At 38.8% G+C, this 14,303-nt stretch overlaps 1 protein-coding gene across 1 annotated transcript in view; it reads right to left on the reverse strand.

Annotated features, from left to right (window-relative positions):
• The window catches only part of NECAB1 (N-terminal EF-hand calcium binding protein 1), a 288,957-nt gene that overhangs the window by 43,680 nt on the left and 230,974 nt on the right, over positions 1-14,303 (reverse strand). The gene's annotated exons all lie outside the window — the stretch shown is intronic.

A 14,303-nucleotide genomic window follows, 5' to 3' on the forward strand; every position in this document is an offset into this window, starting at 1 on the left:
CCAAGAAACTACAAAACACTTTGTTAAAATAATTTGCTACCCATGGGTAATGGCTGAGCAAACTACCTCTGGTTATGGATTTGAAACTGAAAGATTACTCTGAAACAGAAAAATAACTGTCTCTGTTGACCTCCTGCTATTTCTATCTCCCTAGGGAAATTTCTATATAAGCTAATAAACTGTAGGGAAGACTAATCTTCATTGTCTGCTTCAAAGATCATCTCAATTATGTTAAAAGTTCAACAGACACATATAATTACCTAGGAAATTAACTAGTTAAAATAAATATTTAAATATTTTGTATTTTATGGCAACTGGGATAACAACATTAGCATTTACATAGTTCTTAAAATTTGCAAAGCATTTTACGAACATTATTTCATTTTATCCTCACCAAAAACCTATGATAGTTGATGCTATTATTATCCGCATTTTCCAGATGAGAAATCTGAGGCAGACAGAGGTTAAGTGACTTGTTCAGGGTCACTTGCACAATTCAAAAGTATATGAGGCTGGATTTGAACTCAGGTCTTCCTGACTAAAGTCAGGATCCAAAACCCTATCCATTGAACCACCTAGCTGGGTCCTATAGCTAAAAGCAGATGCAATCTAGGATTGATCAAAGATGTAGAACTAGAAATAGACCCCAAAAGCCATCTACTTAAACTCCCTTGGTTTACCAATAAGAATCTGAAGCATTTTAATCATGAAACATTATGGTTTTTTTGGGGGGTTGGGAGCTTATTAGTTGTAGCTCTCTGATCTAGGGTTTCCTCAATTGATTTTGCGTTGGAAGACTGAAGGCTTAAGATACTGTATATTTATGGAATCTGTAAATGCCATTCCAAGGATTTTACAGGTATGGAAAACTCTAGAAGGATAAAATAGAAAAGAAATTAAGTCCATTGTCATATCCTATGTGTTCACCAGGGAAATTTCCAATTTCACAGAATTCAAGAATTTCAGAGTTGAATTGGACCTTAACTACCATAAAACCCAAACTTGTGGCTGAAAAAAAAGAATCGTCTCTATGGTTTACTCAACAAGTAGATGCTTCTTGAAGTCCTCCAGCCACTACCTTTGAGACTGCTCAGCCCATTTGGGTATAGCCCTAATTGCTGAGAAGCTCTTCCTTTGCCTTGGTACTGAATTGGTCTCTTTCACTTCATCCAGTGCTCCCCATTCTGCCCTCAACTCAAATGGACCTTCTCTTCCACAGACAGCCTTTCATTCAAGTACTTCAAAACCACTCTCCTTTGTTTTGTTCAGGAAGGTAAAGAAGGGAAGAAACTGAATGCAAAGGGTTTTCACTTCCTTTCTCTGCAGAACCTAGGTCTACTTTGTTTGAAAGCAGATTCAGGCTATTCAGGCCTTCCAAGATGGAGACAGACAGAGCCACAGAGAAAGGGGGGGAGAGAGAGAGAGAGAGAGAAAGAGAGAGAGAGAGAGAGAGAGAGAGAGAGAGAGAGAGAGAGAGAGAGAGAGAGAGAGAGAGAGAGAGAGAGAGAGAGAAAAGAGGAGGGAGAGAAAGAGACATTAAAAGAGAGAGAGTGAGAGAGTGTGAGAGTAAGGAGAGGGGAGAGGCAGAGAAAGAGAGACAGAGAGATAGGGAGATAGAGACAGAGAGGCAGGGGAAGGGGAGGAGAGAGCACACCAAGCTTATCTGCCTGCTAGCTTCTTTATAGTTTATATGGAGCTTTTCTTTTTGTCAATGACCTGACACTGGGGTCTGGTTCAAAAAAGTATGGACATTTTAGGTTTATAAACATTTTTATTATCTTTTGAAAAAAACTGGAACTAGACAACATTCTTTTAATGGCCAGAATTCCAGTCTTAGAAATATTATGTTGTCAGATTGAAGTTTCTTAGGGATCAATCAAATATGCTACATGTCTCAGTGAGCAAGCTTTTCCCTTGCTAGAAGATAGAAGTGGAAGTCTCAGTTATTTGTTCGCTGTCCATGAATTATCAAAGTTAATTAGAAAAATTGAAGCACTAATTTGTCCTGCTTGTATTTGTTCCATTTTGAAATTAATCAAGTCTGTGACATCTCTCCAGTTTCAATGTCTTCTTGTTTATAAGTCTTGACATAATCAAACTTAGCAGGAGTTCCTGCCTGTCCTCACTTCCCTGTGAACAAGCCTCCTGCAGCTTTCTCCATTCTTGTGTGAAACATTTATGGCAGCTTTGTGTAAGTGACACAAATTTGTTTTTGCAAGGTTGAAGCTGTTATTTTCCCTCTCTGTCTCTATCGTTTCTGTCTCTCAGTCTCTGTCTCTCCCTCCCTCCCTCTCTTCTTTGTGCATGTCTCTTTCCCTGCCCTGCACTTCCCTCTCTCTGTCTCTTAGTCTCTCTCTTCCTGCTTCTGTCTCTCCTTCCTTCCCTGAGCCTCTCTTCCTTCTCCTTTCACTGTCCTCTAGCCCACCATCCACACCTTTGCTATGATTTAAAAAAAACCCGAGAATAGTTTTAAGATGCAATATAGCTATTCTCTTTCAAGTTCAAATCTGGTCTTTCATGGCAGGTGGTATCTTGCAGATCTCAGGCAAACATTTATTATAGTCCATATCGTATTCAAGGCTGGCAAGAAAATATATCCTAAACCTAGTCTTTGAACGATATTCTTAGAAATGACCTAAGAACCCAGGGCTGGAATCAATCCTAGCAACTTCTTTGGGAATCTTGAAGTTCAAAATCAACTGAACTTAGCAAATGCTGCAAAGATGAAACACATTATTATAGTCTTTTTCCCATTATTTTGCAAAGTTATGGTAGCTCCCTTCTTAGGTAGAGTAATAACACCTCTTGCGAAGAAGGAAGGTTCTCCTCATCATCCTCTTTGAAGGTGCTGTATGAATGTAATTGAAGATCTTCCCCACCCACTCAATAGGCCTCAGGTGGGACTAGGGGGGAAAATTTGATTATATCTTTGTTTGTAAGTAGTCCTGAAGCCTCTACTTACTAGGTACCAAGCTGATTTGGGTGTGAAGCCCTCAGGACCCTAAGGGGAGTTGCTAAGACCAGAGCCAATGGGATGTGCCCTGAGTTCTAGCCAATCAGATGCCAGTTAGGACTGTATATAAAGAGGGCCCAGAACTGAGAGCAGCAGAATCTACAGAATCCAAATTCAGCCCAAAGAGAAGGAGCAGGAACTAGGAGTCGAAGGAGCTGCAGAGAGAGTGCTGAGCAGCTGATTGGAGAGTTAGGATTCATGAGTGATTGTTTACAGGAAGGCCCTAGCAGGGGGGGAGGTTACAGGATGACTTGATTCCTTGCTGTAATACTGTATTATAATTTCCTTGTTGCTACATTGAGGTGGACTTACTGGTTTTGGAATATAATTACTGCTGTATCAGATTGGGGTTATTGGTCTTGGGATTTTATCCTCTGGAGTCTAAATAAATGTTATACTTCCTCTGCCTTCTACCTAGAGAGTTTTTCATACTTTGCAATTCTGAACAATTAAGGCATGTTCATGGTCATCCTTGAGGTCATGAATCTTGCCTTACTAATATAGAAAGTGACATTACACTGTTTTGCACCAAGTCCAGAAACTTTGTAGAGCCTCCTAAATGAGATCCATAATCACCAAAAAGAGCTTGGCTTAACGGTCCACACAAGAAAAAGAAAGTGGATGAAGAACAAATTAATGGATAAAGGAACAAATGAATGAATTGAGCATTTTTGTAATCTCTTATTATGTACAAAGCACTCTACTGAGCTCTGGACATACAGTTAGAAAAGCAACACAGTCCTTGCTCCTAAGGAGCTCACATTCTAATGGAAGAGGTGATGTATATAGAATGTTTCAGCTGCAAGTCAGATGAAGAAGTCCAAGAGACCTTAGGGTATAGAGGCAAAGAAGATGTTAATGCCTCTTTTGCATCATTCCCATGGATAAAATCATATCAGTTTCTGATGTTGAACCATTTGAGAGTGACAAGGACTTTGGTGTCAAGAACTTTCCATTCTGTGACTTTTTTGGTGTTCATTCATTCCATTTGTGTCCAATTCTGGATGATCCCATTTGGAGTTTGCTTTTTCTTTCTTTCTTTCTTTTTTGACATTTTTATTTGAAGTTTTGAGTTCCTAATTCTATCCCTCTCTACCTCCCTGAGAGAGTGAGCAAGCAGATATAGGTTATACATGTGCAAATATGTAAAACATTTCTATATGAGTCATTTTGTACAAGAAGAGATGCATATACTTTATGATGAGGTCACTGTATTGTTAGTTTTGCCCAATTGTTTTATTTTGTTACAAGAGACTTCTTAAAGAGTAGTGATAGTGTTAAATGTGTATAATATAAAACAAAACCTATCAATACTATTACAATAGTTTCTAATTTAGTTTCTCCATCTTGTCTCTCTTCAATCCACCCTCCAAAATCAGCTGCCAAATTGATATTCCTATAGCACAGATCTAACCAATAATCAATAAGTAAAATTCAGTAAACAAAATGCAACTTCCTTTATTTTGAAAATATATCTCTTCAAAACCTGACTCCTGTCAACCCCATTTGGGATTTTCTTGGCAAAGATACTAGAGTGGTTTGCCATTTTCTTCTCCAGCTCATTTTACAAAGAGAAGACTGAGGCAAACAGGATTAAATGACTTGCCAAGGGTCACTCAGCTAGTAAGTCCCTAAGGCCAAATTTGAACTCATGAAGATGAGTCTTCCTGATTCCAAGCAGAGTGCTCTATCCACTGTGTCATTTGTAGAAACAATTGCCTGGCTATCTCTCCCAGAGTGATGGCTGAGGACCTGGGGTGAAGGGATTGCTATTTCCAAGGCTTCAGGGTCCGGGGCTATCTCTATCAAGATTTGAAGGGAGATGATAGTCCAAGTGGAGGTGGTCTGACTTGTCTGGCACATTCTGCCTTTTGTCTCTCCCCTAGGTTGCCCTGTTGCTTCAGCTAGGCCGACTTGACTGCCCTGTGTGTGGCAGTTGATTGGCATTCGGTGAGAACAGCTGGTCCCTTCTCCAGAAAAGCTGCTTCCCCAGAAGACGGCAACAGGGGCTGCGTTGGAAGTAGACTTGATAGTCAAGGAGGTGCTGCCACTCCCAGGGGTCATCACACTGGTGGTGGCGGTTGGCTGTTAGGTGTTGTTGGTGGTGATGAGGATGGTGGGCCCCCTCTCCACAATGATTTCTTTTCTCAATGATGGCAGGGAGAGTTGGGCTGGAAGCAGATCAGGTAGTTCTGAGGGAGGGGACACTGCTAATCCCCAGGCCTAAAGGAGACAAGCCAGGGTCTTGGTCTGTCTTCATCAGACTCTGAGGGGAAATAGTGGTCAAGGTGGTGGTGGTGTTTTGATTTGCCAGACACGTGTTGTCTACTCTCTCTCCTTTGAGGGGCACTGTGCTTTAGCTAGGCCGCCTTGCCTGCCTGTATGTGATGGTTGGTCAGCAGGTGATGAGAATGATTGGCTCCTTCCCCAGAGGGGTTGCTTCCTCAGATGATGGTTATGAGAGAGAGGCTGGAAGCAGGACCAGTGGTCTGGATGTGAGGCCACTGCCAGGGCCCTTGTGACTATTTAACTGTTGGTGGCAATTAGACAGCAGCACCTGTTGTTTAAATTTAGATATGTATTTTGACAGAATCTATAGAATTTACTTATCTACACGTAGATATATACATTCATGGATACAGACACACACACACACGCATGCACATACACACACAGAATCCCAGAAGTCTTAGGGAAGTTTTAAACTTTAATAACCCTTAAAATTTAAAATATCTATCAAAGTTTCAAACTGTACTAAAATTTTGGGAAATCCTGCATATGTATATATGTATATATACGTAAATGTGTGTATATATGTACACAATATACACATCCATGCATAGGTATATATATTTACATACAAGCACATGTAATACATATTTATACATGTATGCATGTTGGACATATTGTAAATGGTTGATAGGTTTAGCCTAGGATTGAATATGAAAAGACTGGTTGGATTGCTTTGAGAGATTGCAAAGTTCCTTAGATAACATCAAAGCTTCTCCCAAAATGAAGGCCCAACTTTTTAATTCCAATATTCTTCCAGTGATATATGATTGTGAGTCACAGAACACAACAGTACCCAAAGAACTGAAATTGAGGATCACCCAAAAGGCTGTAGAGAGGTACAACTCACATAAAAATTTATGAAGGAGTAGTGTCAATGTCATCAAAGAAATGTGTGATCAGAAAAGATGATAAGATGGACACGTAAAGTGATGAAGGAATAACTGACGGACAGACTGTGAGCTTTTTTGGTAGCTTTACGGTATCAGGAAAACTTGAGAAAAGTCCCTAGCTCTTTGGTGAACTCTTTCTGGATAATTTATTAGAGAATATAGACAAGAGTGGCCAGCTAGGTGGTGAACTGGATAGAACACTGGGCTTGGAATTAGAATTCTCATCTTCATGAGTTCAAATCTGGCCTCAGACAACTACTAGTTGTGTGACTCTGGGCAAGCCACTTAACCCTGCTTGTTCTTCATCTGCAAAATGAACTGGGAGAATGAAATGGCAGACCACTCCAGTACCTTTGTCAAGAGAACCCCAAAATGGGGTCACGAAGAGTCAGACATGATTGAACAACAACAGTGAACATAGACAAGAGTTGGGTTAGATGTGCAGGCATGGCTGAATTCAGATCTGAATGACTGGAGAGAGTATCTATGTTAATAGATCATAGTGTGCTCTCAAGGGGACTCTTTGTGTTCACATTATTCCACATAGTTTTTATGTACTTTCCCTATACATGTTTAGTGTATCTATGCTGCCTTGTGACCTTCTTTTTAAAAGCATATATCCTTTCTTCTTAGCTAGACTGTAAGTCTTCTTTGGGTAGGGACCTCATGGTCTAAATCTCTTTTTTTTTTACCCAACCCTGGCACTGACCTGCAATAAGGCAAAAGTAAAGAAAATGCCTCCAGAAAAGAACAGAACTGGCACTCACAAGGGAACTTCAGAGCTAATCCTATCCGAGGGTAAATGAACTTAAATTGGCTGTTGGAGGTATTCTGTGCCCTTTGGGCATGTCGATACTTAGAGATTGCATTTAAGATTTTAACAAACACTATTTATACTGTGTTTGATTTGAGAAGTTCAGCTCTTCTTGCTGCAAATTCTTCTTACTAAAAAAAATTATCTGTTGGAAGAAAAGTCTATTTTTTTGAGGAGTTGTTTTCCAAAACCAGTCTTTCTCTTAGCAGGAAAGATTAAGAACATACCTTAAGATGAAGCTTGGCAAAACAAAACATGAGAAAGTGTTAAGGAAGATGTTAGTGTGTCAGAAGGCCAGGGTTAGTGGAAAAAGAGAGCGTTCAAAAGAACTGAATTCAGTCTCCAACTCTGAAATTTGCTAGGTTTACCAGGAACATCTTTCTGTAACTCAGTCTCTTTATTGTAAATGAGCTTGATAATTCTCTCTCATAAGATTGTGTGAGGAATGCACTTTTTAAACTTTAACGCATGCATGTAGAAATGTGAGCTATTATTATTCATGATTTTAACTCAGAAGGAGGAACTGCAATACCATGATCCTTTCTCTATTGCTAATGGGAACTGTGCGTTCTGTCTCTTGTGTGGTAGGACTGCATTTTTGAGTTGGTAAAAACAGTTAAGGTGGGAACAAATGACCCATCCTATGAACAACAAAGTGGGTGGCAGGAGGGAGAAACTAAGAATAGCTAGCATTTTATATAGCGCCTTAAGATCTACAAAGCCCTGGTGCTTACTAGAAGACCTACCCTGGGAGGTTGGTGGTATCGTCCCCGTTTTTCAGATGAGGAAACTGAGGCTGAGAGAAGCAAAGTGATTTGCTCAGAGTCACCCAGCTAATAAATACCTGAGGCGAGATTTGAACTCAGAGCTTCCTGATTCCAAATCCAGCACTCTTTGACTTGGAGTCAGCATAATAAGATTAATGAGATTTCCACTGTTCTACCTAACTACCTAGATTGGAACAGGTAAAAAACGTTTAACTGGACACCAAGTTGTTAATTAGCCCAGGCCTACAAATGGGCCAAGAGCCAGAAGCACCTTAAAGCCTGGCCTTGGAAGGAGAAGGCAGACTAGGAGCTATCTTTGAAGCAGGGGAGAAGGGTAGGATTCATCTTAGATTAGGATTCATCGTAAAACTAACCTTGCCCAGAGGAAGCATGGGGATGGGCCACAGAGCAAATCCAAGCTTGGAGGCTAGTGAGATAGGAATGGGAGCTAGGTAGTCCCAGGCAGCTATGTCAGCCCCAGAAGGCTAGATTCCATTCAATCATACTTAGAATAAGATATCCATGCTCCATCAGTGTTTGCACTCTCTAAGCTATTTTTATCATAGGATAATTAAATTGGAGTTGGAAAGTTCTCTGTGATCCATGGATTCCAACTCTTTCATTCTATAGATAAATAAACAGATCCTGAGAAGTTGTGACTTATGTAGGACCAAAAAGTTAATAAATGATTGAGGCAAGATGTATTTTTTGTTCTTTTAAAATTTTTTTTAAATGTCTATTTTCAGTCCAAATTTTCTCCTTTCCTCCATTCCCTCCTTTGAAAAGGCAAGAAATATGTTATGAGGTAAGATTTGAACTCAGGTCTTCCTAACTTCAACTCCAGAAAGCTATTCACTGTATCACCCAGTTGCCTTACTTTATACTTTCCCCTATAAAGCACTTTTGTAAATTAATCTTTGAATTAGATGAACTAAGGGAAAAGTTTTTGTTTATTTGTTTGCTTATGAGTACATCAGAAGAATAATGGGGAATGGCCAAGTCCTGGAGGCCAGGCAGGCATTTGTGATACCAGAGATAGAGGGACCACCACCCCAACATAGCTGAGGCATGGGACTTTCATTAGGGAAAGTGGTCTGAAATCCAGCTTCAAGTGATATGAATCTTTTGCTACCTGGGTATTTCTTTATATCTATAAATGAATGTTTATCAAGATGAAGAAAGATGGTCTCCAAGACTACTGTCATATTATAATGCCCTGCTCCTTGTCTGTTGGAGACAGCATGCTGCCTTTTACACCTTGTGTTTCAAGAGGCAGTATGGTGAAGGAGATAGAGTGCTGGACCTGAAGTTACCAAGTTCTGGGTTCAAATGTCCTCTAAACTGCTGTCTGCCTCCAAAGAAAGAGCTGATGTTGTCTGAATAGAGACCCAAACATACTATTTTTCACTTCTTTTCCTTTTCTTTCTTTCTTTTTTTTTGGTTCAAGTTTTCTACGAAATGACTAATATGGAAATGTGCACATGTATAACCTTTATCAGATTGTTTACTATCTTAGGGTGGGGGGAGGGGATGGAGAGAAGGCTGGAGTTTGGAACTGGAAACTTAAAAAAAACCACCTGAATGTAAAAAATTGTTTTCACATGTAATTGGGGGAAATTATATATATTTTAAAGAGGGAGTAGTCTTATTTTGCTTGGCCTCTGTAACAACAATGCTGCTTGCAGCTACTGTGGTTGTGTAAGACCAATAACACCAGCACACAGAAGGGCTGCCAACACAGATTCTTTGATCTGCTTTTCTAAGGAAAGCAGCCTTAAGGGATTAACAATCTCACTTTAATCGAACACACATAGATCATTCACTTAGTTCAGGGGAAAAGCCAGCACCCTGAACTTCAGAGAAAACATGAACAGAAATTACAAACAGAGCAAATAGCACAAACCAGTAGACAGGCTTCTAGCTTTCTGTACAACATCTCAGTACATAGTTACCAGGTAAGCACTAATATCTGGGTTTTCAAGCCAGAGGGGCTCTTAACAACAGCTGCCCAGAGTTTCATCTGCTCAAATCACAGGACACTCTTCCAGTGAGTGAGAGCCCCAAACAAAATGCTAACCTCTGAGTGTATGTGTATATATATATATATATATATATATATATATATATATATATATGTGTGTGTGTGTGTGTGTGTGTGTGTGTGTGTGTATGTGTATATATATATATATATGTGTGTATATATATACACACCCTTCTTAGGGCCATCCTAATTACCGATACAGCCTCATGGGGCAGACCTAAACTAGAATGCGAAACTTAGAGAAGCAGATTTCAGCCTGATACAAGGAAAAGCTTTGAAACAATTGGCTCCCCCAAACGATTAGAAATCCAAAAGTGGAATGGGGTACTATAGACTAGACTAGTGAAGTCCCATATCTCTGTAGGTCTTCAGGTGGAGGCTAATACCATACAAGGGATGTCAGAGACAGAATTCTTGCTCAGGTGTGGGCTGGACTAGAATTCAGAGATGTCTTTGAATGGTGAGATTTTATTATTTCCTCTGAAATGCATTTGTGACAGATGGACAGCTCTATTTTTAACTATGGCTACTCTGTAGCCTGTGAAATCAATACTGCCTTAGGTTACTGAATTTGTCAGACAAGAAAAATTGTGATGTGTCATATATGGTTATAATATTTTCTATATGCTTTCCCTTCCCCCAAATGTTGAAATTTCATCCAGTGCCTTTGTTCTCAGCCTATTTGTGAAAAACCCTCATGCAAGGGAAGTCTGGGGCATAAAGAATAAATAGATTAGACCCTGACTATGTATCTATAGATGTCAAGATGTTATAGGCAGAGTTTTATTTTGTTTTTTTTTTCATAGGGATGCTCAGTAATTGGCCCTGGTATCTCCTTGGAATCAGTTATTTGTCTTACCATCTATGGCTAAAATGCCAAGGAATTTTAGTAACTTTTTATTCAGCAGAAAAGACACTGACTTTTAATGTTTTCTACTTTTTTTCTTAAAGAAAAAGAGCAGTTTGCTGCATTTCATTTGGGGTGGTAATAAAAATTAGGGTAGATTTACATACATTTGGGGTAGTTATTATGGGGTCATACCTGATGTGAAAGGGACTGAGTGAAGTCCTCTAGCTGGCCTGGGCTGAGTAAATCCCTTCAGATTACAGATAAGAACAAGTTCCTTTGGGCTTCAGATGATGATAATTCACTCAGTATATTCCAGAGGTCCCTCCAGGAAACAAAACTAGGGATCCTAATCTCTGAGGAAAAAATCATGCTAGTTGAATGAGGAATGATTTGGTTTGATCTTTTAAAATGAAACAGGAGCCAAGATAGAGTAGCAGGAAGAAGTACAGATATGCCTTCCCCTACAACTCCTCTACAAAGATCTAGAAAACACATTGGATTTTTGAGGGGGAGTAAATTCAAGAGAAAGTCACATAGGAGGAATAAAAAGGATCTTTAATGAAATAGAGGACTTCCAAGTATTTCTGATGAAAAAGCACACACAGCTGGGTAAACATTTTGAAATACAAATATAGGAGTCAAAAGGAATATAAAAAAAGGAATATAAACATGACTGAGAAATCATAAATGACTAAACAAGGCTAAAGTATTTACATTTACATGAGGAGATGATATATGTGTCCCCTAAGAACCTTATCATCATCATATGTCTAGAGGGAGTCTAATAAGACAGAGGACCTGGGAGTGGTTTTGGTATGTTTTGATGATCTTAAAAGAAAAATATAAAGAGAAGGGAAAAGGAATACACTAGGGAGAAAGGAAGAGGAAGGGTGGGTAAAATTATCTCACATAATCAGAACGGGCAACTGGAGTACTATACAAACTAGAAGGAAGGTGTGTGGGGAGTGGGTAGCACTTGAACCTCACTTTTATCTGAACTGGTCAAATGAAGGAAGAATGCAGATACAGAAATAAATTTCAACAGGGAAACAGGAAGGAAAGTGGAAAAGGGAGAGAGGGAATAAGAGGGAAGGTAAATTAAGGGAGGGATGAATCCTAAGTAAAAAGAAAAAAAAATTCCAAGAAGGACAGTTCATGAAGAAAAATGAAAAGAAAGTACAGGAACTTGTGCTCTGGGTGAGGGAAAGAAAAGAGAGACAGGGAAGCAGAAGATCATATTAAACCTAGGGCACTGTTGCTGAGCAAAATCCTCTTTCATTACCCTCTTCTTTATAAAGAAGGGCGGAAAACCAAGAAAATGAAAAATGTAAGAGAAGAGGGTGGAAGAAAATATACAGATGACAATCCTAACTGTGAAGAAAGGTGAGTGTGGTGAACTCACACATAAAATGAAAGAGGATAGCAGGATGAACTAGAAAGCAGAATGCAACAATAATGTGTTGTTTACAAGAAACACACTTGAAACATAAGGATTCACAAAGAATTCAATTAAAAGGCTAGATCAAAATGTTTCAGCTTAAGTAGTAACTTCAAAACTCTGATCAATCTATTGCCCAACCACAATTCTAGAGATCCAACAATGAAGCATGCTACCCTCCTCCTGACAGGGAGGTGATGGACTCGGTATAAAATGAGACATACATTTCGGTTGTTGTTGAATCATTTAAGCCATGTCCAATTCTCTGTGATCCCATTTGGGGTTTTCTTGGCAAAGAGACTAGAGTGGTTTGCCATTTCCTTCTTCAGCTCATTTCACAGATGAGGAAGCTGAGGCAAACAGGGTTAAGTGACTAGCCCAGGGTCACACTGCTAGTAAATGTCTGAGGTCAGTTTTGAACTCAGTTCCTCCTGATTTCAGGGCTGGGATTCTATCAATTATGCCACCTAGCTGCCTGTACATTTTTAGATACCAGTAATGTAAGAATGTTTTGCTTGACTATGCAAATGTGCTAAAAAAGAGTTTTGTTTTTCTTTTCTCACTTGGGAGAAGTGGCAGTAAGAGAAAATTAATGCTTCTTAATTAACAACAGTAAAATAGAAGAGAAGTCATATTAAAAATAAAATGCAACAAAACAATTTCTTAATAATACTAAGATGAGGAATTGTATGTGTGTGTATATACAAGTTCATGCATATATTTTTGGACCATCAGTAAATGCTTATCAGCATTTAACTAGGTCATATTTTGAGTTGAGTTGTTTGAGGGAACTCCTTGATCTTGGCAAAGCAGAAATAATTCAGAGGCAGAAAGAGGACAAAAAATCTGGTTTAGATATTGATTTCTTTGATTTGCTCTGTCATACATTCATACACATGCCAAGATAATTTATTCTTAAAACATGTTCAAAACAAGTGTCTTTTTTTAACAGTTGTGCATATGCCAACTGTTTTCCATATGACTCATCTATCCTAAAAATTTCCCTTTTGTTCTAATTTTAGAACAATTTAAGCAGCCTTTAGCATGTAAGACTTTTACTTTCATCTAGGCTGAAAATCAGGAGCCAGCTGAGAAGACATAAGAATATTTTAAATTTTTAATAAGTGATTTCTTCTTAGCAACCACCAGTTGGCCCTTCAGGGTTAAATGATTGGGTAGCATCTAAGAGTTATAGTACAGTGAGTGGGAATAGTCATTCTTATTTTACCTCCATATCAGAAGCATATTAGTGCTAGTCTTTGGTGTTGTAACAGTTCCATCTAGCTCTCATTCTTTGCCTCTTGGAATTTCTAGTGCTTATTTACTATTCCCTTCCTGTGACTTAATTTGATGGACATTAGTGGGAGGGTTTTATGGTATATGTCGTTTTCTTTTTAAATTTCCACACTTTTGTGGATCTATGATGTTTCCAATGTACCCCATCCATGGGTGCAAATTATAACCCACTTATTCATTTCCATCCTACATGACCTTTGTCTGAGCCCTTCAATGAATCCTCCACAGGGAATTCCTCTTGGTCATTTATTATTCTGTGGATACAAATGTAGGGCTTGAGTTGTTCATCTGTTATCCCACATCCTTTGCCTTGTAACCAGCTCATTTTCTTTTCCATATGATTCTTTTGTGATATATTCCATACCACTTCCTTTATGCATAAAAATCAACCAATTGACAAGAATCTATTAAGTGCTGGTTATATGCCAGGCACTGTGATGGAAACAAAGGAAAAATAAAACTGTCCCTGCCCTTAATAACCTTATAGCATATCAAAGAAATAACATGTATATGATAAATATTATATATTTATAGATAGTTATAATAATATGTTACATACATATACACATATCTATATGTACATATAGATATCTACAAATTTTTTGCTGGAGAAATCAGTGTTGGTAATATGTTGCAGCTTACTTAAACCCAACATGAGCCTTTTTATTGCTCTTTAGGTCAGCTGTAACTAGAATCTTTATTTCTAACATGATTGGGAAATATAGTTTTTGGCTGTGCATCAGGAGAGAAGACCTTGAAGAAGATGAAGTATATTGATAAACTTGTGGTGTAGCAAATCTTTGTTTAGAACTTTGGTTTGAATAGCTTCATAGCGGGTATAGACAGTATCAATAGCACCTTGTGGAGAGGTGTAAACATATCTGGCGAAATCCCTGGGATCT

The sequence above is a fragment of the Trichosurus vulpecula genome, chromosome 1 (genome assembly GCF_011100635.1).
Source record: "Trichosurus vulpecula isolate mTriVul1 chromosome 1, mTriVul1.pri, whole genome shotgun sequence".
Classification (NCBI taxonomy): Eukaryota; Metazoa; Chordata; class Mammalia; order Diprotodontia; family Phalangeridae; genus Trichosurus; species Trichosurus vulpecula.